The sequence below is a fragment of the Pongo pygmaeus genome, chromosome 15 (genome assembly GCF_028885625.2).
Source record: "Pongo pygmaeus isolate AG05252 chromosome 15, NHGRI_mPonPyg2-v2.0_pri, whole genome shotgun sequence".
Taxonomy (NCBI): domain Eukaryota; kingdom Metazoa; phylum Chordata; class Mammalia; order Primates; family Hominidae; genus Pongo; species Pongo pygmaeus.
Window position 1 is genome coordinate 96688601 of NC_072388.2, and position 25389 is coordinate 96713989.

The following is a 25389-nucleotide window of genomic DNA, read 5'->3' on the forward strand; positions in this document are numbered from 1 at the left end:
AAATCATTACTTTTATTTTTTTCAGGCAGTTTATATAATTTTTTCTTCCGGAGCTGTTACAGGAGTACTATTGTTTTCTTTTGGAGTTATCATGTTTCCTTTTTTTTTTTTCTCATGTTTCTTGTGTCCCCACATTGATATCTTCATATCTGGTATAACAGTCACTCCTTCCAATTTTATAGAGTAATTTTCATAGGAAAAGACTTTTTCCTGCAGATGTATTGATAGTGTTGGTTGGGTAGCATGCTTTAACTTTGGTTGTTGGTGGGCACAGTAGTGTAGTCTCTATATGCTTTCTTTGGATGTAAGAAAAGCAGCACTGTCTGCACATTCCTCAGTGGCTTAGACTGTGGTTGTTTGTAAAGGTTGTGAGGTGGTTTTACTGGGGGCAGGGCAGGTCGTCAGGTTCCTAAGGAGCACACATGGCCATGTAGTGGCCCCACCACTGGAGGAGACAAATTTTCTGGCAGTAGCAGCAGTGGGTTCAGGGTAGGCCAATTCTCAAGCCCCTAAATGGTATATACACTGGTGCCAGTGGTGATGGTGGTGGGCTCTGAGTGGGCTAGTTAATAAGCCCCTATTTTGTGGGCCCCTGGGTGGTATATACAAGTGCCAGCAATGTCAAATATGTCGTTTACATATAATATAAAGGAAAACACAGATAAAAGAGGAGATAAAACAAAATAATAAAGACAATTCAATTAACTTAAAAGAAGGGAGATTCTAAGGTAAAAATATCAAAGGAAACATGAAAAATAGAAAAATAAAATTATTGAAATAAATTTAAATTTATTATTAGTCACAATCAATGTAAATAAGTGAAATTTGCTAGTTATAAGAAAGATATTTACACTGGAGTAAAAACAAAATAGTTTCCAACTATATTCTATTTGCAAGAGGTATACATAAAACAATGAAACATAAACGTTGAGACTAAAGAGTTCTACTATTTTATTTTATTTTTTTATTGAGACAGGTTCTTGCTCTGTCACCCAGGCTGGAGTATAGTGGTGTGATCGTGGCTCACTGCAACCTTGACTTCCTGGACTCATGCGAGGACTCCCACCTTAGCCTCCAAGTAGCCGGGACTATAGGAGTGTACCACCATGCTTAGCTAATTTTTTTTTTGTATTGTTTTTGTAGAGACAGGGTTTTGCCATGTTGCACAGGCTGTTCTTGAACTCCCAGGCTCAAGCAATTCACCCCCACTTGGCCTCCCAAAGGGTTGGGATTACAGGTGTGAGCCACTGTGCCTGGCCTAAAGATGTTTTATAAAAGGACAGAAAAAGTAAACAGTTTAAGTAGAAAATCCCAAGAAATTTACAAAATAATCTTGGAAATAATAATTGAGTTCAACAAAATCATAGAATATAAGACAAATATAAAAAATTAATTACATTTCTATATGCTAGCAATGAACATATGGGCACTAATATTTAAACATACGATACCACTTATAACGATTTCAAAAATAAAAATACTTAAGTATAAAACAGATACACATGTGCAAAATTTGTATAAAAACAAATAAAAAGAATTCTTAAAAAGTTGAAAAACATATCATGTTTATATATTGGAAGCGTTAACATAGTAGAGATGTCAGCAATCCACAGATTGGTAGACAGGTTTAATGTGATTTTTATAAAAATCCCAGCAAGTTTTTTTTGTACATATAGACTAGATTATTATAAAATGTATATAAAAAAGCAGAAGGAATAGAAAAACTAAGACAATGTTTAAAAGGAAGAATAAAGTGGGAAGACCCTCTCTACCCAGTTTTAAGACTTTTTATATAGCTACAGTAATCAAAACTGTGTGGTGTTGGAAAAGAAATAAACACATAGATCAATAGAAAAGAATTGAAAACCCAGAAGCAGAACCACACACATATACCAAATGATTTTTGACAAAAATGCAAAAACACTTCAGTGGAGGAGGATAACCTTTTCAACAAATGGTGCTGGAGCAACTGGACATCCAGGGGAAAAAGAAAAAAAAACTTAAATGATCTACATCTCACACGTTATACAAAAACTAAATCTAAAAGAGATGAGGGACTTAAATGTAAAACCATAAATGTTTTAGAGAAAAACATAAGAGAACATTTTTAGTATCTAGAAATAGGCAAAGACTTGACATCAACACAATCCATCAAAGGAAAAATGGATAAGTTAGATTTCATCAAAATTAAAAGTTTTTGCAATGGTAAAGACACTGTCAAGAAGATGAAAATACAAGCTTTAGAATAAAAGAAAATATTTGCAAGCCACATATCTGGTAAAGAGTCATTATCCTGACTATATAAAGAATTCTCAAAACTCAATAATCAACAAACAAAAAGCCCAAATAATCCAATTGGAAAATGGTCAAAAAAATAACAAAACATTTTACTAAAGAGGATAGGATAAAGCAAATAGGCACATGAAAAGATAGATGTTCAATGTCTTAGCCACGAGGGAAATGCAAATTAAAACCACAAGACATGACTACATATCTATCAGGATGGCTAAAATAAAAATAGTGACAATATTAAATGCTGGTGAGAACACAGAGAAATCAGATCACTCATACTTTGTTGGTGGGAATGGAAGATGGTATAGCAAACGTGGAAAACAGTTTGTCAGTTTCTTAAAAATTAAATATGTAATTACCAGATGATCAAGCAATTGCAATGTTTAGTGAGCAATTTATATCAGAGACATGCGCAATTTATACCACAGAAATGGAGACTTAAGTTTACACAAAAATCTGTACATAAATATAGCAGTTTTATTTATAGTAGCAAAAAAATTGAAATAGCCTAGATATCATTTTATGAGTAAATTGTTAAACTGCAGTGCATCCATACTATGGAATACTACTCAGCAATAAAAGGGAACTAACTTGATTTATACAATGATCTGCATGGATTTCAAAAGAATTATGTTGGGTGAGAAGAGTCAATCTCAGAATGTTAGACAGCATGATTCCATTTATATATCATTCTTGAAATAAGAAAATTGTAGAAAGGGGGAAGAAAGCAGTGGTTACCATGGGTTTAGGACCGGTGAGGGCAGAGGGAGGTGGACGTGGCTATTAAAGGGTAACCAGTGGGAACCTCATGTTAATGGAAGTGTTCAGTGTCTTGACTGCACCGCTGTCAATATCCTGGCTGTGATATCACACTAGAGTTATGCAAGATGTTAACATTGGGTAAAAACAGGTAAACGGTGCTCTTTACAATTTCTTGCAACTTCCTGTGAATCTAGAATTATCTTAAAATAAAAAGTTAATTAAACAAACAAGCAAACAATTCTCATCTATAGTCTATTTATGGGGGGACACATACAAATGACACAGAAATGTTTAGGATAAAAGGTTTTTTGAAAAAGACAGTAAAAGTACAATCCAAAAGAAAGCTGGAATACAATATCAATATCCGACAAAATAGACTTTGAAACCAAAAAGCTTTAATCAAACCAAAATTTATTAAGGATGATTCAAGCAGTAAAAGTAGCAAGCTTGATGACATGTGTGGAAAAGGAGAGTAAGGGTTGACAGAAAATTGAGACAGAAGTACCGTTGTTTAGGTGTATGTATATTACGGCATTTTGATCTGCAGATGAGAAAGTAAGAAAAAGCTCAACTGCCTTCTTGCTTAATCATCACTTTCTCTGTGAGCTACTGAACTTATTTGTGGCTGTCCTGATGGTCCATTTCAGAGGCTTCTAAATGCCTACCTGTAGAACAGAGGTGGTTTGAGAGGTTGTTTTCACCAGTCTGCAGTGAAATGAGAAAAGAGAATCAGCATGATTTTCATGACAATAACTTTCTTTGTTTCAAAGAAATGCTTTTGTCCCTGTGCCTTTAAAATGTCCTTTCTCGTATAAAATTATGCTGCTGATGTTAGTATGTTTATTATTGTTGTTGTTCTAATGTCTTTAATTGGCAAGATTCGGAGTCTGCAATACTTAGAAAAATTGCAAATAGATGTTGACTCTTTTGTTCTTCCTGAATCAGCTCAGTGCAGAGATGGGAGTCTGGTGTTAGGTGACTGGTGCACCTCGTACAAGCTCACATCACTCTTCATGGTCTTTGTAATGATCTTGAGGCTGGTGTTTTTATTCTCCCTATTTAACATAAGAGTAAACTGAGTCCAGATAATTTTGCTAAGCACTGATGTTTTAGATTTTTATTTATCATTTGACTCTAAGTTCAGATCACTTTTTTTTTTCCGAAAAATTACACTCTCCTTCTATTACCCAAGTCATGTTTGAGTGGGATTTCTCTATGGATTGATGCTCTCCCAATCTTTGGGTCAGAGGTCCCAGATGATTCATAAACGTACACCTAGTTTAGAAAAAGTGACAATATTTTTTGGGGGAAAAATTTTTGAGCTCTCTGCATTAGGATCCTGCCAATATGCCCTCTCAAATTATATGCTTCATAAGAAAAGAAGTTTGCTTTAATAAAAATAGATTCTATGCGACATGTTATTCTTCATAATTGGACCAAAGATCACAAGGAGCACACACTTACAAGATAATCTGAAAATGAACGGACAAATAATATAGTAATCACCAAATCCTTATTACTTGAAGCCTATCTGCGCCAGGAGGCCCTTTCTCCCTTGATGATCAGGCCTGACCCCTATTAATTTTAATAGGAGTTAAATAGTCACATCAAGGGAAGTATCAGGGAATGCATTTGCAGCAAACCAACCCCGGAGATTAAGACCTCCACTTTTGGCTTTCTGCTGAAAATGTGACACATTGCCTGATGCTTATCTGCTTTTAATTGTGTGTTGTGTGTGTATGTTTTTCTCCCTTCTTTTTGCAGAGGAGGCAATTTGCAAATCGTTGCTATCTGCCTCCCTACAAGGAAGAGATAAATTATATGAGAGACTGTGGCGTTTGGCCTGTTTGATATCCTTTGCTGATAAATTGAAGTGTACCTTCATAATTAATACTCAATCTTTTCCGATAGGCTCTGTCACACTAAACCTTGGAGGTATCTAACTGTAATGAAAAACCATTGTTGTGATCACCTTGCTCTTTTTTCCCTTTTTACCCCTTTCGTCAAAAATATGCATAGAGGTTTTGTTGGACAGAAAGATCTCTCGGTTTTATTAAGCAGCATCTTCAAAGATGCAGCAGAGACAGACTTGCTTCTGTGAGCTTTGAAACATGTAAGTGACATTTCCCTGCATTTAAATATGGCTTTGTTAGGCAGTGCTTGCAATCAGAATGCAAAAAAAAGCCCCACTGTTAGAACCTGAAACCAAAGAGAAATAGATCCTCCTTTAGTTTCACTTTTGAAATAGGAAGTCGAGGGAAAGTCGAAATCAGAGAAATCAAATTAGATTTAAAATTCCTGTGAACTCTCACAATGCAAGATCAGGATAAACATTTCTTTCTGAACCAAACAAAGCAAGACACCATTTAATAAGATTTTATGATGGATAAGTGAGACTGCTCATTTGTGTACGACTTCACAACTAAGCAAAGTAATTAGAAGATCAGCTCATCAGCTCCCCAAACTTCTGACTTAGATGGGGCAAGGATTTTAGAAATACGGCCATTTTACAGATAGGGAAACTGAGGCACAGAAAGTAGGCATGACTTCTCAAGGCAGACGTGGGATCAGAATATAGGTCTTCTGATATCTGCTGCAATTATTTTGCCACAAAAGGAGACTCCTCAACATTTTATGGTGATTTACATGTCAGTAGGCAGATATGAGGATTTTAGCCAAAACAGAGAAGAGATGAAGCTTGTGCCATCTCATTGGCTGGCCATCCCTGTTGTCTTTCATTCTCTCTTTCGGCAAAACCTGCCACACCACAGGCTTTTTGAGGATCATTCCTCTCACCTCATGCTCACTATTCTTGTCCTAGAGTCTTACTACGAATTTTATTCCTGGCTCCAGATCACATTCACTAGCCCTTGCTATTACCAGCCAAGTCATATTCCCCTGCCCATACACAGAGGCCAGTGCAAATCCTCAAGGCCTGGAAGGGGCAGCATCTTGGAGACACTTGGCAAGATACATGGCTGGAGACCTCAGGCTACCCTCCTAGACACAGATAATTATTTTTAAGTTTCTGATTTGCAGAATTTTTATGAGGAAACAAAAGTAAATCAAACAAAACTAAATAAAAGACTGTATTTTTAAGGGCCTTTCATAAGTCGAATTGGCTCTTGCAATTCTTGTGACTCCACAACATGAAGCCATCTATCCACCCATCCAAACCTCCAACCTTCATTGGTCAAATATTAATTGAATCCCTGCTTTATATAAAGATCCTACCTGCAGTGGAACTTACATTCCAGTAGGAGATGGAGGCAATGAGTAACAAACAAGTTTAAAGCAACAAGTAACAGACAAGTTGAAAGGTGATGTAAATAAATGTAAAACAGGGAAAGTGAGGAGAAGATCTACTACAGAAAATATGGTCAGTGAAGATGTCTCTGAAGAGGTGACATTTTAGCAATGACCAAAGAGAACAAAGCATGTAAAAAAAAAAACAAAAGAAAGGTCATTCTGTGCAGAAGGAATGACAAGGTACCAGCATTTTAAAGGACATGACAGTGGCCCATTGGAAGACAGCATGACACCCAGTGAGGGAGCATTGTCTGGGGACCTCTGAGCTCAAGCAAATGCATGCATAAATGGACACCCCCAGCTGCCACTGACCAGCCTTATCATTTTGGGCAAGTCCCTTGTCCTTGAAATTGCTTCCCAGTCTTGAAAAATAAGAGGATAAATAAACTGAAAAAAATATTTTGGGATTACATTGACTTAAAATCCTGATTCCATGTAAAGCTTGCCCCAGAGACTTCATCATCTTTTTTCTTTCTCGTTACCCCAATCCTGTTTTCCACCCAGATTAGAAAGCTATCATGAGTCCTCTTTGGACCCCAATCAGGGACTCCCTTGGAAGTTCAAGAAAATCCAAGCATGAGAAATAATGAGATCCATCACGCATTCTTGGTGAAGTATTCTTAGCACAGTTGTAAAGTCTTTCTTCAGAATGAAATCCAAAATTTGATCAACAACGGGGGAAAATGATAAAATTACCCTTAATGTAGTAAGTGGACGATAATTACTCTGAAGAAGACAATTAATGTGGGTAGATAACTGTGCCAGCAACTTCATATCCATATTCAGTTGAAGTGTCATCTTGGAAAGAAGATACTCACTTTTTAATCCAGAAGACACATGATTTAGGAGAGTATGCCTGTATTTCCCCACTACCCTGATAAATACATGGAAGGCATAGGCAAAAAGACAGAAATGCAATAATTGTTCCAGAATAAAAGAGCTTTGACCCCTTCCTTTGAAAATAAAAGCAAAATAAATTCATGAGTTGTTCATTAATACATTATTTTATCTGTAATATCTATTATGTAAAAGATTGCTTTATTTTCTTTCAATGTTTTGGAGTTTCATTCTAAACCTGTCAGTTGCAAGAATGCTTAAAATTTGGAACACTTGTTAATAGTTGAGTGCATGATGATAAAAGCACTACTGCTTTTAAAGACAAACCACAAATCTTAGGTTTATAAGAAAAAAGTTCAGGTCATAGCTTTCCATTTACTAGCTGTGTGACCTCAGGCAAGTTACTAGTTCCGTGTGAACTTTGATTGCATAGTCTGTACACAGGGAGCATCACAGTCGTCCAACCTACCATGAATGAAAACCAAATATGAATGTATTTTCTCTGGAAATAGCAACACATTGACAATTATGAAGAAGGAGAAAGAAGAGAGGAGAAAGACAAGAAAAAGAGGAGCAGGAGAAGAAGCAGGGGAGAAAGAACTTAAGTTTTACTGATTTTGATCCCATTTAGAGCAGAGATCTAACCAGAAGGATTTGATGGCAATTGGCAGTTCTCAGACCAAAATTCTCTTTAGTAAGTCCAATACAATTTCTAGAGCTGCACATGTTCTTTGAATTTGTTTCTTCTTTTTTTTTTTGTCTTCGGTGTTAAGGGATTAAATATTCCTCAGAAAGTAGCATATTATATTGATATTGGCCATCATTTGAGTTTTATGGAGTCTCCACTGTCTATAGAATAAAGAACAGATTTCTCTAGAATTTTCGGGCTTTCATTATTTGTTGTTAATCTGCCTAACATGATTTTGCTCTCTCTAAAACTATTTAAAGATCTGGAATCTATCCCAATTTGCCTAAATGCAGAGGAGATGGTGAGAAGAATTAATGATAGGAATGGACTCTAAAATTGTCCTACAGCCAGAGAGATAGGCAATTGATCCTAGGGTGACATAGAAATGAAGAGCAAGTTGGAAGGCGAATGTTAGAAGTATGAATAAAGGTGTTCAGAGGCATGGATATTCTACAGAAGATTATTCTTGAGATCCTTTCCACCACTGTAGTAGACAAGTATTGTGCTTTCCTAGGTAAAAAATACCCCTAAGATTCAGAGTATTGAAATGGTTTTATTAAGCTTATAACCAGTAGAAGTGGACCTAGAGTTCAGGTCTTCAGATGCTGAAAGATGTACTTTGTTGACTATATATAGCTAGTGGTTACATTGTGGAGAGTCTCAGAATCCAGGCTAAGGAGTATGGAATCTTGGCTCTAGGGTAGAGAGTCCAGTGAAGAGTTCTGTGCTGGGAAGTGATTTGACGAATGTGAAAGCAATAAAATGGTCACGGCAGGTCAGTTTGGAAGTAGCCGGGATCTGATTCACAATAAAAGCAATGAGAATAATCAGAAAGAGGCAGATGTAAGAAATATTTGAAGGAAGGTACATGCAAAGAAGTTATCAAAGGCAAAAGGGAAGCCTGGGAGATGCGAATGGCTTGGAATTACATGCAGAAGATGAAGAGCCAGACCAAATGGGACATAGGAAAGACATAGGTCCCAAATGGGACCCAGACCAAAATGGGACCTTATGTACAAAGGTACATGTTTGTGAGTTGTGCATGGTGGATGAATTTTGCATTGCACACAATTTGATTCCTCCTGGAGGTGACAATAGGTGTTTGCTAACCCTGGAATCAATATTGTTCTCTGAGATTTAAAATAATCAAATCCACACATAATGGGTGGGTTAGCCCTCTGTGGGCTCCAACCTAGCAAACGATTTCTAACTGTGCATTGAAGTGTGGGTACAGCTTAAATCCCAATCTGGGGGCTCAACAATAATGTCTGAGAATTAGAATCGGAATGAGGATGTCATTTAAGAAGTTGATACCTTTGTTATGCTTATCAGGAGAAAACCCTCTGTGAACAGCCAAGGCCACAAAAACGGGGCATCCAGCCATCTAGACCTGACAGTGCCCAAAAAGTGTCCAAGTAAAATTAGTCCCTCACACAGAGTCTTTCTGGTGGTGATGCAGGTGTGGAGCTATCCTAGCCAGGTGTCAGAACCACGTCTCCACTTTCTGGGCCCTGATGCTCTGCTCACTAAGCAACTTTAAGCCTCAGTGGCTTTCTCGGTGTATCTACCTACAAAGAGTAAATATTTTGTTCCACATTAGTATTTTGAGCATTTTGTCAAACTGAGTCAAATAACATTTTGGAAGCTATACATCTGACTTTAATGAGCTTGGTTACTGTCAGTCTAGACATGAGACCATTCTGCCAACCTGACTGAGTTCCTGAATGTGCAAAGATGAACAGAAATTTCTGGTTTGGACCATGGTGTATTTATGACTTGCTGTTTCTAGAAATATTCTTCTGTGATTATATGCTTCTCTTTCAGATGATAACACTCTGTAAACACTTGATTGATTAGGAATAGGTCACCTCTGTGTGAGTTCCTGGATGGACCCATCTAGATCATGTATACTTACTTTATATCTTTTACACAGGAGGCACTCAGTAGAGAACAAATGAATGAAAGTTTGTTCACCTGTAGCTTATAAAGGTTCTATTTTGATGCCATCTATTTTTCTTTTTGTGAAATATCTTCTCTAAATCTTTTCTCCCACCAAAATCAGTATTGGGAGAAGCGAGAGTTCTTATAAACATTTCACTGTGCTCAAACCACAACGCCCTTTATTAATGACACTTCCAAGCTCTGTGATTGTGCTCAAATTGGCAAAGGGGAGTTCTGTGCTCGCAGAATGTAATTCAAGAACCAATAAAAGTTGATTACATACATATGAAACGTATGGACTGGGGGTAGGAGTCTTGGATGGCTTACAAAGCGGGTGTCATGTTTCATCTTCTGCATGGGGTTTTATGGGAGGCCCGCACGAAGCCACAAACATCTACATTGTCCCTTTCACTAAGCGTCATGTAAACGGAATCATGTTCTCATTCAAAAATACATCTGCAAGATTATAGTTCAGAAAGAGGTCTAGGTTTTCTATCAATTTTAGCTCCACTGGAGAGTCTTGCAAGAAACTCAGTAATTAATTAGGAGGTGCACAAGGTCATCTTTCACTATGAACAATTAAAATAAAGTAGACTGTTAGTTCACCGATTAGAGTTGTGGCAGCTGGAGGTACATGATCTTATGTAACGGATGAGCTTTTTCTATTTTAAAATACATGCAAAAATAAAGCTATATCCCCCTCCCCAATTATAGCATCTACTGATATGTGTGATTGGGAAGGCTTTGCTGTTTTTCACAGCTAAAGAAATGTCTGGATACTCATTGGTGTTCTCTGAAGCCTTGGTCATAGGATTACCCAAGCCTTGTTTGAACCCATGTTGAAACACAGCTACCTCAGAGTAGCGATGTGGCAGCTGTTTCCAGCCCCATAGCACAGCTGGTTTTGAGCAGGAAATGAGGGAGACCTTCTCCAGGGAAAACTACAGGGAATTTTTGGTGAACAGAATGCAATTACCCCAGCTGGAAATATGCCAGGTTATGATGGTACACACCCGATGGTTGCAAAGGCATCAGGGCTCTCTCCCACATAGACTGTGTTTTAAACAGAAGACAGAATGAACATATAATTATGATCCACTTAATCACTATAAGGTAATTATGATGATGTTAATAAATATGATATTTTTCAATGAAGCTTCTTTAACTTTCCAGGATTAAGAGTGAAAAGTGGTGGACTCAACAATTGAAAACAATAGACTCAATAATAAACAAATGGTCTATCAGTCATAGCACCACCTTGATTTACTGCTTCAACATAACTGGCTGGTATGGATTCATTCTTAAGTGCTGGTGACTGTTCCGCTGGTGAAAATTAAGCCTGCTCTTGTCAACATAGAAAGCAAGACTGGCCTGTAGCACCGTAAACTCTTTCTAGAAATTGCATTTGTTTTAGAGTTTTACAAACTCTGTTTACAGACATTTCCTCTGTGCTCTCACGGCAATTTGAAAAGTAATTTGAAAAGATGTGTGTTTTTATGATTCCCAGTTTGCAGATGAGAAAACCACGGCTTAAAGAGATGAACTGACTTGTTTACAGTAATATACTGGTAAGGGTTAGAGTGATTACACTGCATTAGTCCTTCCACTTCACCACTTTTCCAGAGAAAATTTAAATAATGCACATTCATTCTTCCCCTCTAGAAATGCTAATTTATGTTTCTCAACGTATTTTTTAGTGCTGAATTTTAAAATTATGTAAGAAGTAGTTTTGAAGTTGAAGCCATCAAAAAGTTCAATCGTGACTAGTTGACTAGAAAATATATTTGATAATAAAAATTCAGTTCAAAAAAATGGATTACATAATCCATTTTGCTAAACATAGCCTGCAAGAATCTAATGAGAGTCAACTCTGAAATCAATCACTTGAGAAACTAAATTGTTAAAGTTCTTGTGAAGTAGTTTCCTGATAAATGGCATTCTTTGACAGAGCGTCTGTGTAAATATGGTGCACTCATGATTGATCCTCAAGAATCTTGAGTTATTTTTAAAACAATATTTCATTTTTATATTTATATTCGGTTGCCATGAATGACACACATGGATTCAAATTTCAGTTCCACCACTATTTGAATGACCTTGGATGTTGTCCTTCATTCTGGAGTGAGTCGTCAGAAGGTGGAATAAGATTGACATCATATGCATGGTTGTGGATGATTAAATGATATATATGAAAATGCTCAGGATGACATCTGACACAAAGTATGTGCTCCGAAGCTTTAAAAAATCATTTCCAGAAGTCATTTATAGTTACCTACCTTCAATCAAAATAAAATACTAAAGGAATTTAGAGGACATACTTCTTAATAAATATATTAATTTTCATGATAGTCTCTTGATATTTAATTTGGATGTTTAAATTGAAACATTGAATGAACTCAACTAAATTTAGAATTGCAGATACAAAAATCACAGAGACAGGAACATAGCAAAGAACTGTTTCAGATTATGAGAAGCCCAAGGCCCTTGAGTGCCATAAAAACTAGTATTTTTCTATTTGATTGATTTTGGCTATATTTATTTATTTACCTAATATTTGTTAAATGCCTATTAAATAACAGGCAATGTGCTAGCTGATGAGAATGTAAAACTTCAAAAGAGAAATAAAGATAAAAAGTGTATATATTTTTTTAATCTCAAGAGAGTCACAGAATAGCTGCTAATCAGATGTGGAGACAAGTTATTTTCATGCAATAATTGTATTTATTTAGCAGTGATGGTAACTTAAGATCAAATTCACTTGGAGACTCCTTTATGGTTTCTCAATAATCTCTAGTGTTTGGAAGCATCACGAATCTTCGGTTATGAATCATTTGCTGTAAAGGGGAACGATGGTACTTGATGGTGGATCTGGTCCACTCAGATGTCATAGGTCTTCCTTCTTGCCTCCATCTGGGGCCCCTTTATGTTGGCTAGCAGGATTCTTGTATATGAAAGGGCAACGCTGAGATCGCACCACTGCACTCCAGCCTGGGCGACAGAGCGAGACTCCATCTCAAAAAATAAAAAATAAAAAAACTAATTAAAAAAAGGGCAATGCTGTTTTCTAATATATAAATATTTTGATTCCAGGTCTCATTTCACAAGATGTCTCTGAGAAACAAATGGGACATCTGGCATCAAGTCATTAATACCATGTGAGGCCAGAGTAGTGGATGCAAACAAACTTGTTCCCCGTCTTTTATAAGACCCAAATTTTATTAATTCAATCAGAAACGTTCATTATTTATTTATTTATTTTTTTTGAGATGGAGTCTTGCTCTGTCACCCAGGCTGGAGTGCAATGACGCGATCTTGGCTTGCTGCAACCTCCGCCTCCTGGGTTGAAGTGATTCTCCTGCCTTAGCCTCCCATGTAGCTGGGACTACAGGAACGTGCCACCATTCCCAGCTAATTTTTTTTTTGTATTTTTAGTAGAGACGAGGTTTTGCCATGTTGGCCAGGCAGGTCTTGAACTCCTGACCTCAGGTGATCCACCTGCCTCGGCCTCCCAAAATGTTAGTATTACAGGCGTGAACCACCGCTCCCAGCCATTTTTTAAAATTCATTATTATACTTTGCAATATAGACAGTGCTCTGTATTAACACTAGAGGAAAGAAAAATCTTCAGGGCACTGCCAATTCAGAGTTGTCACCTCCAGCGTCTTATCTCTTTCTCATGGTAGCCAGTAAAAAGAAATGAGAGGGAACAATAGAAAAGGAAAGGGAAGAGGAACAAGAGAATAACAATTGCAAATCTGGAAGGCTCCCTCACACCTACTAAAACCTTTGTCTACAATTAAATATCACTATTTTTAGCATTCCTAGCCCAGTCCTCCCTCCCAATTTAATTGGTCTGCAGGTGTCAATGAGTTTCTACAGAAACATGGTTCTGCCACCTTGCAAGACCTACCTTGATATATAGTATCTAAATTTATTCCTTTTCATTGTCCAACTTGTGACTTTTAGGAAAATTCACAATGTTCATTATCCATTTATTTTCAAACCAGTCTTATCTCATCCTTGAAACATTTTTGGGCACTGGAGAAATATAGTCTGGCTAAATTTTCAAAATGATTTTGTTTAATTTTCAGTTGATGACCTGTGCTGAGAAGAACATAAGGCAAGGAGTTAGCAGGGATGTAGGTTGTATCCTAAATGACTCTGGCTGTGTGATCCGAGGAAGTTACCAGACATTTTTAGTTTCCTTGTCCATAGAATGAGTGGATTGAACCCTAGATATCTTGCAGCAATTTACTCAGCAATTACAGACAACATTTTGACCCTGATGTCTCATAAAGTAAGTCATTATTGACCCAGTATAATTTTTGTATCATTTCTTCATTTTATGAGAGCATTTAAGGCTACAGAAGTGACTGGATTTCACTCTTGCTTTTCAACTTATCAAATACTGGTGTCTCTAAGTATTTCCTTGAAGAGAGGAGCTGTCTTTTTTCTTTGTGACGTTTTTATACATGAAATTAGTCTCCTCGTCACAGTAAACTGAAGCAACATTAAAACAACTAGCAGGAAGGCACAAACACATGCGTGTGAGTACACACACACACAGACACACACACACAGACAAACATACACTCCACTGGAAATTTGGCAGCTATGGAGTTAGGGAGATATGGTGGGGTATTTGGTGGGGGCATTTTTCATATCTTTTTCTTCTTCAGTATCTTTGGGATCAAAATTTGGCATGTTACTGTGGCATTTCTATTAGGATGTGGTGAATTGGGGAAATGAAATATGAAATGAAAATAGGATTTAGGTAACACGATAATTTACATAGCCTCTTTTGTGCCAGTAAGGGATTGTGTTTAGCTGTAACTGGGCTCTTGGAAAAGACATCTAGCTTCTTTACGTTTCACTATCCCTTTTTTCACCATCATCCTCTCTAGAAGCCCCAAGCATGGAGAGTTTGGAGGCTGCCTTTAACATCAGGTGGCAAGCCACACCCCTGTGCCCTTGCACCCTTGCCGTGAGAGTGCACCATATTTTTCATTTCTTCAAATTGCATTGGCAATCTGTTTCAGCATAATTTACACATTTACACATTTTAGAGAGCAAGGCACAGTCATGCAACTTAATTCCAAAAAACATAAGCACTGAAGGCTGCCTCCGTACTTAGCTTTGCAAAGCATATGAATGCCTTTGCAGAAACCCAATCCAAGGCACACGGCTGTTTGGAATACGTGTCAGGAGGTACCTGCTGCTTGTCATTTTCCACCCAATGTTCTCTGGAGTGTCCTTACTTGGTTGACTTTTCAATGCTGATTTGGGGTCAGCAACTGGTTTATTAGCAGAGGTACCCTTGTAATTGCACAGAACAGAGCGCAAGTGTCACCTCTCCTCTCTCCAGCCCTGTGGCCGCACCCCTTCAGGGTGAACTTACCCCACTGGGACTTCATTTTTATTTCCATAGAAAGAAAGAAAAATAGTTCTTTAATAATCTTGTGGTAAGGAATTAGTGAAGAGCCTTAGCATAGTACATCCTCAATTGATATCAGTTTTCTTCTCTTCTTTTCACCAGTGGGACATGGTTCTCTGGTTTATTTTTTTTTTATAAAAAAAAAGGGAAAACGACAAATCATTTGCAGAGCAAAGTGTGTCTTGCATCTCTCCGGAGGAAGGCTCCTCTGAAAGGCACTGTTTGTGACCCCCTGTGACAGTTGTCTTGGTATACAAGGTAATTGAGTTTCTCTCCTATTCAATCGGGCTGCTTCCTTAAAAATAGTGATTAAAACAGATTTACTGGAGGGCAGGATGACATTTATATGGACTGGAGGCATTTTCCTGTTCATTTTGTTTGGGGAGTAACCTTTCAGAAAGGGTAGATTTAATTTAGGGAACACTTCATTAAGCGGGAATTGATCACTAGAAGGAATATTCTTACAATAAAAAATGCCATCATCTCCGAAGACTGGCTCAGTTAAAAAAAAAAAAAAGTCTGACAGTTAAGGGAATTGAGGATTTGGGGAGGTAGAGCATGCTTCTTTAAGTTGGTGGATTTTTAATTTCTTTCCTTTTCTTTCTTGGGTTTTTTTTTTTTTTTTTTTTGGTTTTGAATAATCAGTGGTGTTAAAGTGTCTACTCACTATTGCTGGCAATTTCTGATGAAGAATACATGATTAAGGTCATACAAATAGAGATACTTTTGGTGCTAATTCACATATTAGTGCTAATTCACATATTGAGTATTTTCAAAGAGTAATTGATCTTTCCTTTTACCCTCAAAATCCACCCCTAGTTATTAGGGCTATTTTGGGATCTTTTAGGGTTTGCTGTAGGTTGAGCCTTAGAGGGAAGCTCGAATGCCTAGCAGAAAACTTCAAGGAACAGAATTGACTTTATTAACTTGGAAAACACAATAGCCTGGGGGAATACAGATTTAGACAAACACAGCAATTATTGACTGAATCTTCCCTTTTTGAACCTTGTACTGTTACAGCACAAAGGTGCTTTTCAGTGACCTCTGGGTTCTCTATGGTAAGTTCATTTGCATGACAAGGTTCTTCCTATGTCTTTTCATTTTGTTGTCCAGTTTTTCTGCACCTTTTAACAGTCTTCACTCTGCCTCTCTTGGTCGTTTAGTTGAGTGTTCTCTAGGGCTAAATCTCAAAAAGACTGTCTTAAACCAGGTTTTCAAACAATTTCAGCTTTCCTCCTTGAAATCGGCATGGCTGCCCAAATAACAATGGCACCATCGACCTTCTCCACTGGCATAGCACCAAGCCTGGCAAGATAAGTCATGGATATTCCACTCTTAAAGATGCCCATTCAATCATGTTTAGAATCTAGTGTGAGCTGCCTGCAATCTTATGCAGTAAACTGATATTGTTGCTGTTTTAGTGAAGTGTTTTCTGGACTAGAAAGACTGCTATAGCAGCATGCAAAATGTAATAGGTTTTCGAACAAAATAATCCACTATGTATGATGAAACATTATGGCTTTTTAGCATTTATTGGTCAGAAAACATCCTGTGTATAAGCTTTTATATTTCTTTGTGAGTTAAAAAATTTTAAAAATAAATGTATTGCTCGGTGCATCTTTTAACAAATTGTTCCAGGCAATAGTTACCAGTTTTTTCATTTTTCAAATTTGCAGAGATTTTAAAAGATCTTGGCGCAGGGGAGATACTGTGAAACAGGCACTTTTATATACTAGTTACAGGGGGGAATTGGTATAATTTGTATGGAAGGCAATTTGCCAATATGCCTTTGGGGACATTAAATACGTTGGTACCCTTTGACCCAGTAATTCTATTTCCAGGAATTCATTCTAAGCAAGCAATCCAACATAGGTAGCTCTTTTCCATAAATTGGTTTATTTAAACATTACCCGAAATTGTAAAGGAAAAAATATTGGAAATTACAAAATGTCCTTAAACAGGTGAATGATTAGGTAACATTTTGTGCATATGTATTAGGTTATGTTAATAAAGAAATTTTAAGGATTTAAAGAAAATGCTTATTGATAAAGGTGAAGGCAAAATAGAGAAAGCAAAATTGTGTGAACAGTGTGAACTCAATTGCATAAAATGTATATGCATAGAATATGAAAAGAAATTATAGCAAAATATTCATTATTGGTTATCTCCTGGTCTTAAGATTATACACCATTTTTCCTTTTCTTCTTACTTTTCTCTGTGTTATAAATATGTAAAATAACTAAAGACATCCTAAGTAGTAAAAATAATTTGACCTCAATTGTGCGTGGTGTGTGTGTGTGTGTGTGTGTGTGTGTGTATCAATGAAGAATTTTTTTTGTTGTTTTTATTTATGTTTTCTTTAGGAAAATAAAATACGCCTAGTAAGAAAGATGAAACAAAGAAAGAGTTGGGGTAAGTTCACATTTTTCAAACCAACTTGTGCTTCTAAAATAAAATTCTGCCTCTCCACACACTGGGTTCCTGGAAGCTGACCAAAATCTGCTCAGTAATATTAACTCCACTTAAAAAAAGGAAGAGAACATATTGAACTGCATTCACTTATGGTCTGGGTGCTTGGAAGAAATCAGTTGGTGAGTACCAAAGTGATGACTGCATGTTTCTATTTGCATTTTGAAAATTGACAGATAATTGAAAGGAATCAGCATATGAAATTTCTCCAAGGAAGCCAGCTGAGAAGCCCAAGCCCAAGGAATCCTGCCTACGGAGGCCTCCTGGTGCCTGAAGTCTGGTTGCAGAATGTTCTAGAACTGTATACCTCTTTAGTTATTGTTGAATAGATTCTCTATCTGTGTGCTGCGCACTGGGAATAGCTCCATCTGGTTGTCCAGTCAGTGCAATAACAACACTCCATATTCAAAGCTTCCTTTCCATCGTTTTCTTCAATTATGATTTCTGCAAAATCACTGAGACCCTACAAGAGAAATAATCAGAAAGAGTCATCCATCTTGGTGCCATTTAAATATCCACAGAGATACTTTGTCAGAGAACAGTCTTGGCAGACATTCTTTTAAAATACATTTATTAGTTTTTTAATTGGAAATGGCAGCAATGGCTTTACCTTAAGCAAATAGTCAATATACATATTTTTAAATAATCATGAAGATCGAACAATATTTTAAAGGTTTCAGACATGCACAAAATATACATGCTGATAGATTTTTTAAAAGTGAAATCCATATAGAAGTGTAAAGAAATAGTGAATACTCCCCAGTTAAAAAAAAAATGCAATAAAGATATTTGTGGAGGGAGGGAGGAAGGTAGTGAGGGAGAAGGGAAAATTGGGTTAGGGAGCAGAAAGAGAGAGAGAATTACAAAAAAACGCTAGTAACAAAAGCATGTACTTTTTGTTGTAGCTGTGTAAGTTTGAAAATAAAATACCAATGTGAAAACATAAACCTGAATTTACCACTTCACTCTCCCCCTGGGGTAAGGGTATAGGCACTGAGAAGCAAACAGGATTCATCTGAGAACATTGGTTGCATGTCTCTGAGCTTCAGTGTTCAAGTCTCCTACAAAATGTATTTATTTAGCAAATGTCACCCAAAACAGCTTGGTAGCAGATGAGATTTATTTAATGGCAGTAAAACAGGTGAAACATTCCCTACATTTTTCGTCTCTGTTTATGTTTCTATCAAAAAAAAAAAAAAAAAGTGAGCTAGTTACAGCTCTTTACACACTCACACAGAACCATGGCATATATTTGAGAAATAACACAAATTTTGCTTAGTAACTGGCTTGGAAAATAGAAATCCCTGTATTTTCTCAAAGCAATTTATGATTTTTCTGCCCAGAGGACAGGATCATCAAATCCAGACTGAACTTCACTTTATTTTTATTTTATTTTATTTTAAATGCTTTCCCTTCAAGATTTGCAATCTCAATTTGGCATCAGTTTTAAGTTCCTTTAAGTCTTACGTTCTCTTCCTATTTTAGCTTTACTATGCTTTGGAGTGTCCTCTCAGTAAGGAAAAAAATCTACCCGATCTCTTCCCCAGCCCTTTCATCTGTAACCTTTCTACAAGTAAATGCTAATTGAAAAAGAAAGAACACCACTAATCTTGGAATTTAAATGCATTTAACAAAACCAATCTCACTCTAAATTGTTGTTTCGCCATTCCCTTTTCCCTAACAGATGTCGAGAAACTGCAATTCCTATTAAGAACACTTGACTGTTTACTCAGCACGAGAACTTCAGCCCCAGCCTGCATCAATCTAAATGCGTTTTGAGACGTCAGGCCCCCGAAAAGTGCAGACGGTTAGTAGGTTATTTTTAAATGTAATCTTCACATAAAAGAATCACTGCACTTTCCCTTTCACTTTGTCATCCCTTCTCTTTTTTAACGATGGCATCAAGCAAAGGCGTAGAAGGGAATTTTATGACCATTCTGTTTAAGTTGCTTTCGGCATGAGCTAGTGGATTTGTCATGTGGCGAATTAAATTATTAGTTAAGTTTGTAAGTTGATTGGGAAAATAACGTGCTGTCCGATATTCTACAGCCTACAGGCTTAACACGAGGGATGGAGTTGTGATTGCTTGATGGTGTGTGCATGTGTGTGGTGCCGCAGATAGAGAGGTTGAGGCAAAAGGAGTGTTATGTTGGGGTCTCAGGCTTGGCAAGGGCTGGTGGGCGGGAATGAGAGGAACCTCGTGTCCACATCTGAATCTTGAAAACCCTTTCATTCACTTGGCCTGATCTTCAGAGCATCATATCATATTTGTCATTTGTTTAAAAGCACTTGTTCAGCAGTTGGCATGTAACATACATATATTGCACACGCAAGCTGCGTGATTTTGCTGTGCTGTGTTTGCACCCGGTTTCCGGGGCCCTTGTCATCTTGCCAACACCAAGCTGCACAATTTGGAAAGATGTATTTTCAGAATTCTCGGCATTTTCACATGTTTTCCCTTTCCAGTTCACTGTCCCTCTTACTCAACTTATTAAGAATGGAAGAGAAAAAAAAATGCAGATGAAGAAATAGCATCAACTTAAAACTGGAAAAAACATTCCCTGTTTGGAATGAAAGGGAAACTTGTGCATGTGTGGGACCCCTGATGATATGCCAGGCATATCGAGTATACGGCAGGATCACCTGGAGTCTGCACAGCATCTGAGTGTCATGACTCTTGCTTGCTCCATTTTATAGATGAGAAAACTGAGGATCTACAAGGCTGATTTGACTTCAAAGCTAATCTGTTAAAGATGCCAGGCCAGCACTGAAACTTATGCTTCATTAACCAAACCACACAGACTTTCCTTTCTCATTCCTTTTTAAAAATCTTTTTAAAGAGATATTTGAACCAGCTGGGAGCAGTGGCTCATGTCTGTAATTCCAGCACTTTGTGAGGCCAAGGCAGGTGGGCCATTTGAAGTCAGGAGTTCAAGACCAGCCTGGCAAACATGGTGAAACCCCATCTCTACTAAAAATATAAAAATTTGCCAGGAGTGGTGGCGTGTGCCTGTAATCTGAGCTACTCAGGAGGCTGAGGCAGGAGATTCACTTGAGCCTGGGAAGCTGAGGTTGCGGTGAGCCGAGATCAAGCCATTACAGTCCAGTATGGGTGAGAGAGTGAGAGAGTGAGACCATGTCTCAGAAAAAAAAAAAAAAAGATACTTGAACACATACATTAAGTCTTTTACCACGTGGTAAGCTTCTGAAGGATGGACGCTTGTTCTGATTTAACTGTGTCTAGTCCCCAGCATTTGTTCCCTCCTGCTAGCCATATATTTGTGGTCAAATGATAAATTACAGAATTGCTAAGTGCATTCATTGCTAGAGTTGCAGTGACACCAGCCTCTTCTGTGTGATTTTCAAGCAGACGTTAATTTTGCTGGCCTGTAATATACAAAAGAAATATCAGGGGGTGGGAGGCATTTGGGACCTGGCCTGGCCTCCAAGTCCATTCATTGGTGTGTCTGGTTCAGACTGAGAACCATCTTCTCTCACGTCTTCTAATTGATTTTCATGCCTTTGAGTTTGGCTATGCGCCTGAGCTGGGTGAGAACAGGTCTGAATTTGGAGGTTGGAAGTCCAGGCCAGCTGGTGGTTCTGGACTGTAGAATCCAGGGCCCTAGGTCTGCACTTCACTCTCAAGTAGCTTCAGGAGGATTATCTTGTCTGAGAGTCCGTGTCCTCCTCATGATGGCAAAAAGTAACAGTCCCTCTGTCCACCTCCATCTCTCAAGGATACTGCAAAGTACAGTGGCTTGTCTGGTAAATGTACAGTAAGTTCCAGTTACATTTAGTAGAAATGATAAATTTTGGAATTCAAACAAGGTGCAGTACCTCAAACCAGCACCACGGGCTTTTCCCTTTTGCTCCTGCCTCGGGCTTATTGTCTGCCTGTCCCTCTGCTGGGTTCCCTGCCTCCCTTCTCTTTCTTCCTGCTTGCTGCTCAGTCCTCAGTTCCTATCCTCCAGCCCCTGCATCTTCCATCTTCCTTTCTTAACTTTCTTTCCACTTTCCCTAGGCCTCCATTCCCCCTCCCTTATTTGCAAATCCTGTTCTTAGGCTTTGCTTGTTCTTGGTAAGGTGGAGCAATGGACATGGCACTCCTGAGAGGCACAAGAGGAAGCACTTTCTGTTGTCTTGAGGGAGGATGGGCTCTCAGGAATCACAGCTCACCCCAGGGGTGTTTTGATGGGTCGAACTGCTTGGAGCAGAATGCTAGTTAAGTTTTATGTACTCGAGATGGTTAGACACTTAGAATCCTTCTGCCCTGGCTGAAAGGCTTGGCCCTAAATATCTCTGGAGAGTCAGAAGGAGGAATCCAAGCTTTGGTGGTCTCTCCGGCACAGCATTTGCATATGCTAAGTGTATCAGGCTAGTTTTCTGCTTATAATCTTCGAGTTTCCGGAGACTAGATCCCAAGAAGAGGAGGTGAATGTGGCAAGGGAGAGAAAGGGAAACATTAAGATTTAAAATCTTGAAATAGTTTAGACCAATTCCTTCCTTTTATGTAGGAAGAAATCAGTCTCAGAGAGTTCAAGAGAACTTTTGCAGACTCACAGAGCAAAAAAGAGGAGAAAAATCCAAACCTATATTTGTTTGTTTTCTCCATTCTATACTGATAGAAATGGAAAGGGAAAGAAGAAGAAATTAAATCAGTAGATGAGACAGAAGAAGAGAAATCAGAGGATCTAGTCCAATTGTTCTTTCCAAGCAATCCATTGGCTAAACCCCACAAGCTGGATTTAGAATTAAAGGGCCAAGTAATGAGCCATATGAAATTGAACAAGCCATTTGAATTCTCCCACTTCTGTTTCCCTTATCCACTCAGCAACACAGTAGAGCGTTCTTTCGATTCTTCCTTTAAAAGATCCAGATTGAAATTTGATATTGTTTGGATTTGTGCCCACCAAATCTCGTGTGGAATTGTAATCCCCATTGTTGGAGGAGGGGCCTGGTGGGAGGTGCTTGGATCATGGGGGTGGATTTCCCCCTTGCTGTTGTTGCGATAGTGAGTGAGTTCTCGGGAGATCTGGTTGTTTAAAAATGTGTAGCACCTTCCCCCTTCTCTCTCTTTCTCCTTCTTCAGCCATGTAAAATATGCCTGCTTCTTCACCTTCTACCATGATTGTAAGTTTCCTGAGGCTTCCCAGCCATGCTTCCTGTACAGCCTGGGGAAACTTGAGCCAATTATACCTCTTTTCTTTATAAATTACCCAGTCTCAGGTATTTCTTTATAGCAGTACAAGAACAGCCTAACACAAAATTCAACTAGCACTGAATTTACCTACCTTATCCCCTACAATGTATAAGCCAGGAATAATTCAATACTTCCAATTAGTTTTTGAGTAATTTTCACTATCTCATTTTACAGATAGTGAGACTGAACTTGAAGCTTCCTACATTTTTTCATTTAGGGGAAGCAAACTGAATGTGGTGGAAAGAACACAAACTTTAGAATCAGGTGCGTTTTTGTTTATATTTTTTAAACCACTTTATGTTTCTAGTGCTATGTAATGACTCTAAACTTCAACTTTCTCAACCGTCAAAGGAAATAAGGAAGCTGACCCTGAAGAAATAACGGGGACTAAGTGGGAGCGTGTACATGGAGGCCCTTGCTAGAGGAGCTGACTCTCTAGGAGGTGAAAGTGAGAGAAAGACACACATCACCTGCTGTACTTCAGTTTGGAGTTTGGTTCTTAAGGTGGGTGAACAGAGTAGATAAAGAAAGATTAAAAAATCTTCCTACATATGTAATTTCATTCTGTTCATTCAGAGAATTAAACTGAGCCCCCACTAGGATTGAGTCATTCTTCCTGGTTTTGAAACTGTCGGAATGCTTGAGAAAACAACAACAAACAACTATTACTGGTGGGTGAAGAAACAAGAAAGTTCTTAATGAGGCAAAAACAATGCCTGCTAGAGCAAGCTCTGGTCCCACAGAGCACTAATGGTTCCCACACATCCCCGGGCTCCTCCTGTGCAGTGGGCCCCGTGGGCCTCACGTGTAAAAGCAAAAAGGAAAGAAATGGAACCATGAAATTCTAGTGTATCTATGTAAGCATCTTATCCGTAGCCTCAGAAAAAAAAATGAGAAGAATGAATGGGAGGTCGGTTAATTGTAGTAACTTCAAGTCTGTGTTCTTAGATAAGGATCCAGGTGGTCTCTGTGTAGAAAGTAATAAAGAAATGCATGGTCTACTGTTGTATAGGCTTTTGGGAGGATTTGGGAAGTGTGAGAATTACAGGCTCTGCTGCAACCTTGCCAGGCATCTACAAGGTTGCCCAAGAACCCTTGTGCAAAAACTCATCCAGACTTTCCAAAGCCCCTGCAAATGCTTCACTGGCATTCAGCTTTGTTAAAAACAAAACAATCAAAAAAATAGTTCAAGTTTGCTATTACAGCCTTCTTGCCTCCCTTCCCTCACACAAAATAGCCCTGAACCCAGCCCCATTGTTGTGAGAGCCGGCCCACCTCTCACTTTGCACTTCTCTGTCCTGTGTATCCACCTGGCTTGCCTTTCCCATTTCCATGTCTGACCCATCCTTCACATTGTGAATGTATATTTCACTGGGAGCCCCTCGACTCCTTTAGCCCTAGGCTGCCTCCCCGCTGTCTGGGATCTGCAGGGCCTCCTCTGCTGCACTGACTTCTTCTTCTAAATTGCAGTTCTTTCTTCCCCGGGACAGTCTCCCTCAGACCAACCCTGGGTTGGCTCTGATGACACTAGCAAACTTCCGCAAGTCTCAGTTCTGCGTGTGCCAAGCAGAGTGTCGGGTACATTCATGAATGTTTACGCACACATGAGTGGACATACAGGAGCCACTGCTCTGGAGTGTCTACCAGAGGGGCATTCACTGCAGCTCTGTGCCTTTGAGGCTGGGCTCTGTACTAGGCTTTCTGCTTTGTGCTTTTGAAACCACGTGGCTTAGGTTGGAATTCTGGCTTGGCCACTTCCTGGATGTGACCTTGGATGAATTCCTTAAATTCTTGGTACCCCACCTGTTTCCTCATCTGTCAAGTGGAGAGATTCCTCACCAAGTGAAGAGACTAATGCTACATATCTCCCTGGGTGTTATGTGAGTTAAATGTGTTGATACGTATAAAACACAGAACCAGGCCCAGGCATTGTTAGTGTTCATTACAGGCCAGCACTTTGAATGTAGAGGACGTGGGCAGAGAGGCTTGGAGAGATTCATCAGTCCAATCGCTGCCCATGCAGGTCCAGGAACTCATGTTCAGAGAGGCCCAGAGCCTGTGTCAAGCCAGTCTGGTGACAGGCTCAGACAAGACTCTGACTCTTTGTGGACAGTGGACATTATCTTGTGTGTGTGTGTATGTGTGTGTGTGTCTGTGTGTGTGTGTGTGTGTGAGAGAGAGAGACACACACACACAGAGAGGTGGGAGGATGGAGGGTTAGGGAGAGAAGACAACTCCAGCCTGTTTCCAAATCTGAGCAGATTTCTAATTAGGATAACATTCAACGATTCTTACAAGAAAATATAGGAAAGGAGGAACTCATCTCTGGGCCTGCTTAGAAGTACGCGGTGGCAGAAGGTAATCAAGCTTCCTTGAACCTCTGCAACTGCTCGGCTCAGAATCTGGCACGAGCTATCTTTGTTTCCCTATCTTTTCCGGAAGCCTTTAGCAATTGCT

The 25389-nt window shown here is 38.6% G+C and overlaps 1 long non-coding RNA gene across 1 annotated transcript in view; it reads right to left on the minus strand.

Moving 5' to 3' along the window:
* Positions 1 to 17140: 17140 nt before the first annotated feature.
* LOC129013021 (uncharacterized) overlaps positions 17141 to 25389 on the minus strand; it is a 54996-nt gene continuing 46747 nt past the window's right edge. The window contains exon 4 of the long non-coding RNA XR_008493749.2: positions 17141 to 18195. This is a non-coding gene — a long non-coding RNA (uncharacterized LOC129013021). The remainder of the gene's footprint in view (positions 18196 to 25389) is intronic.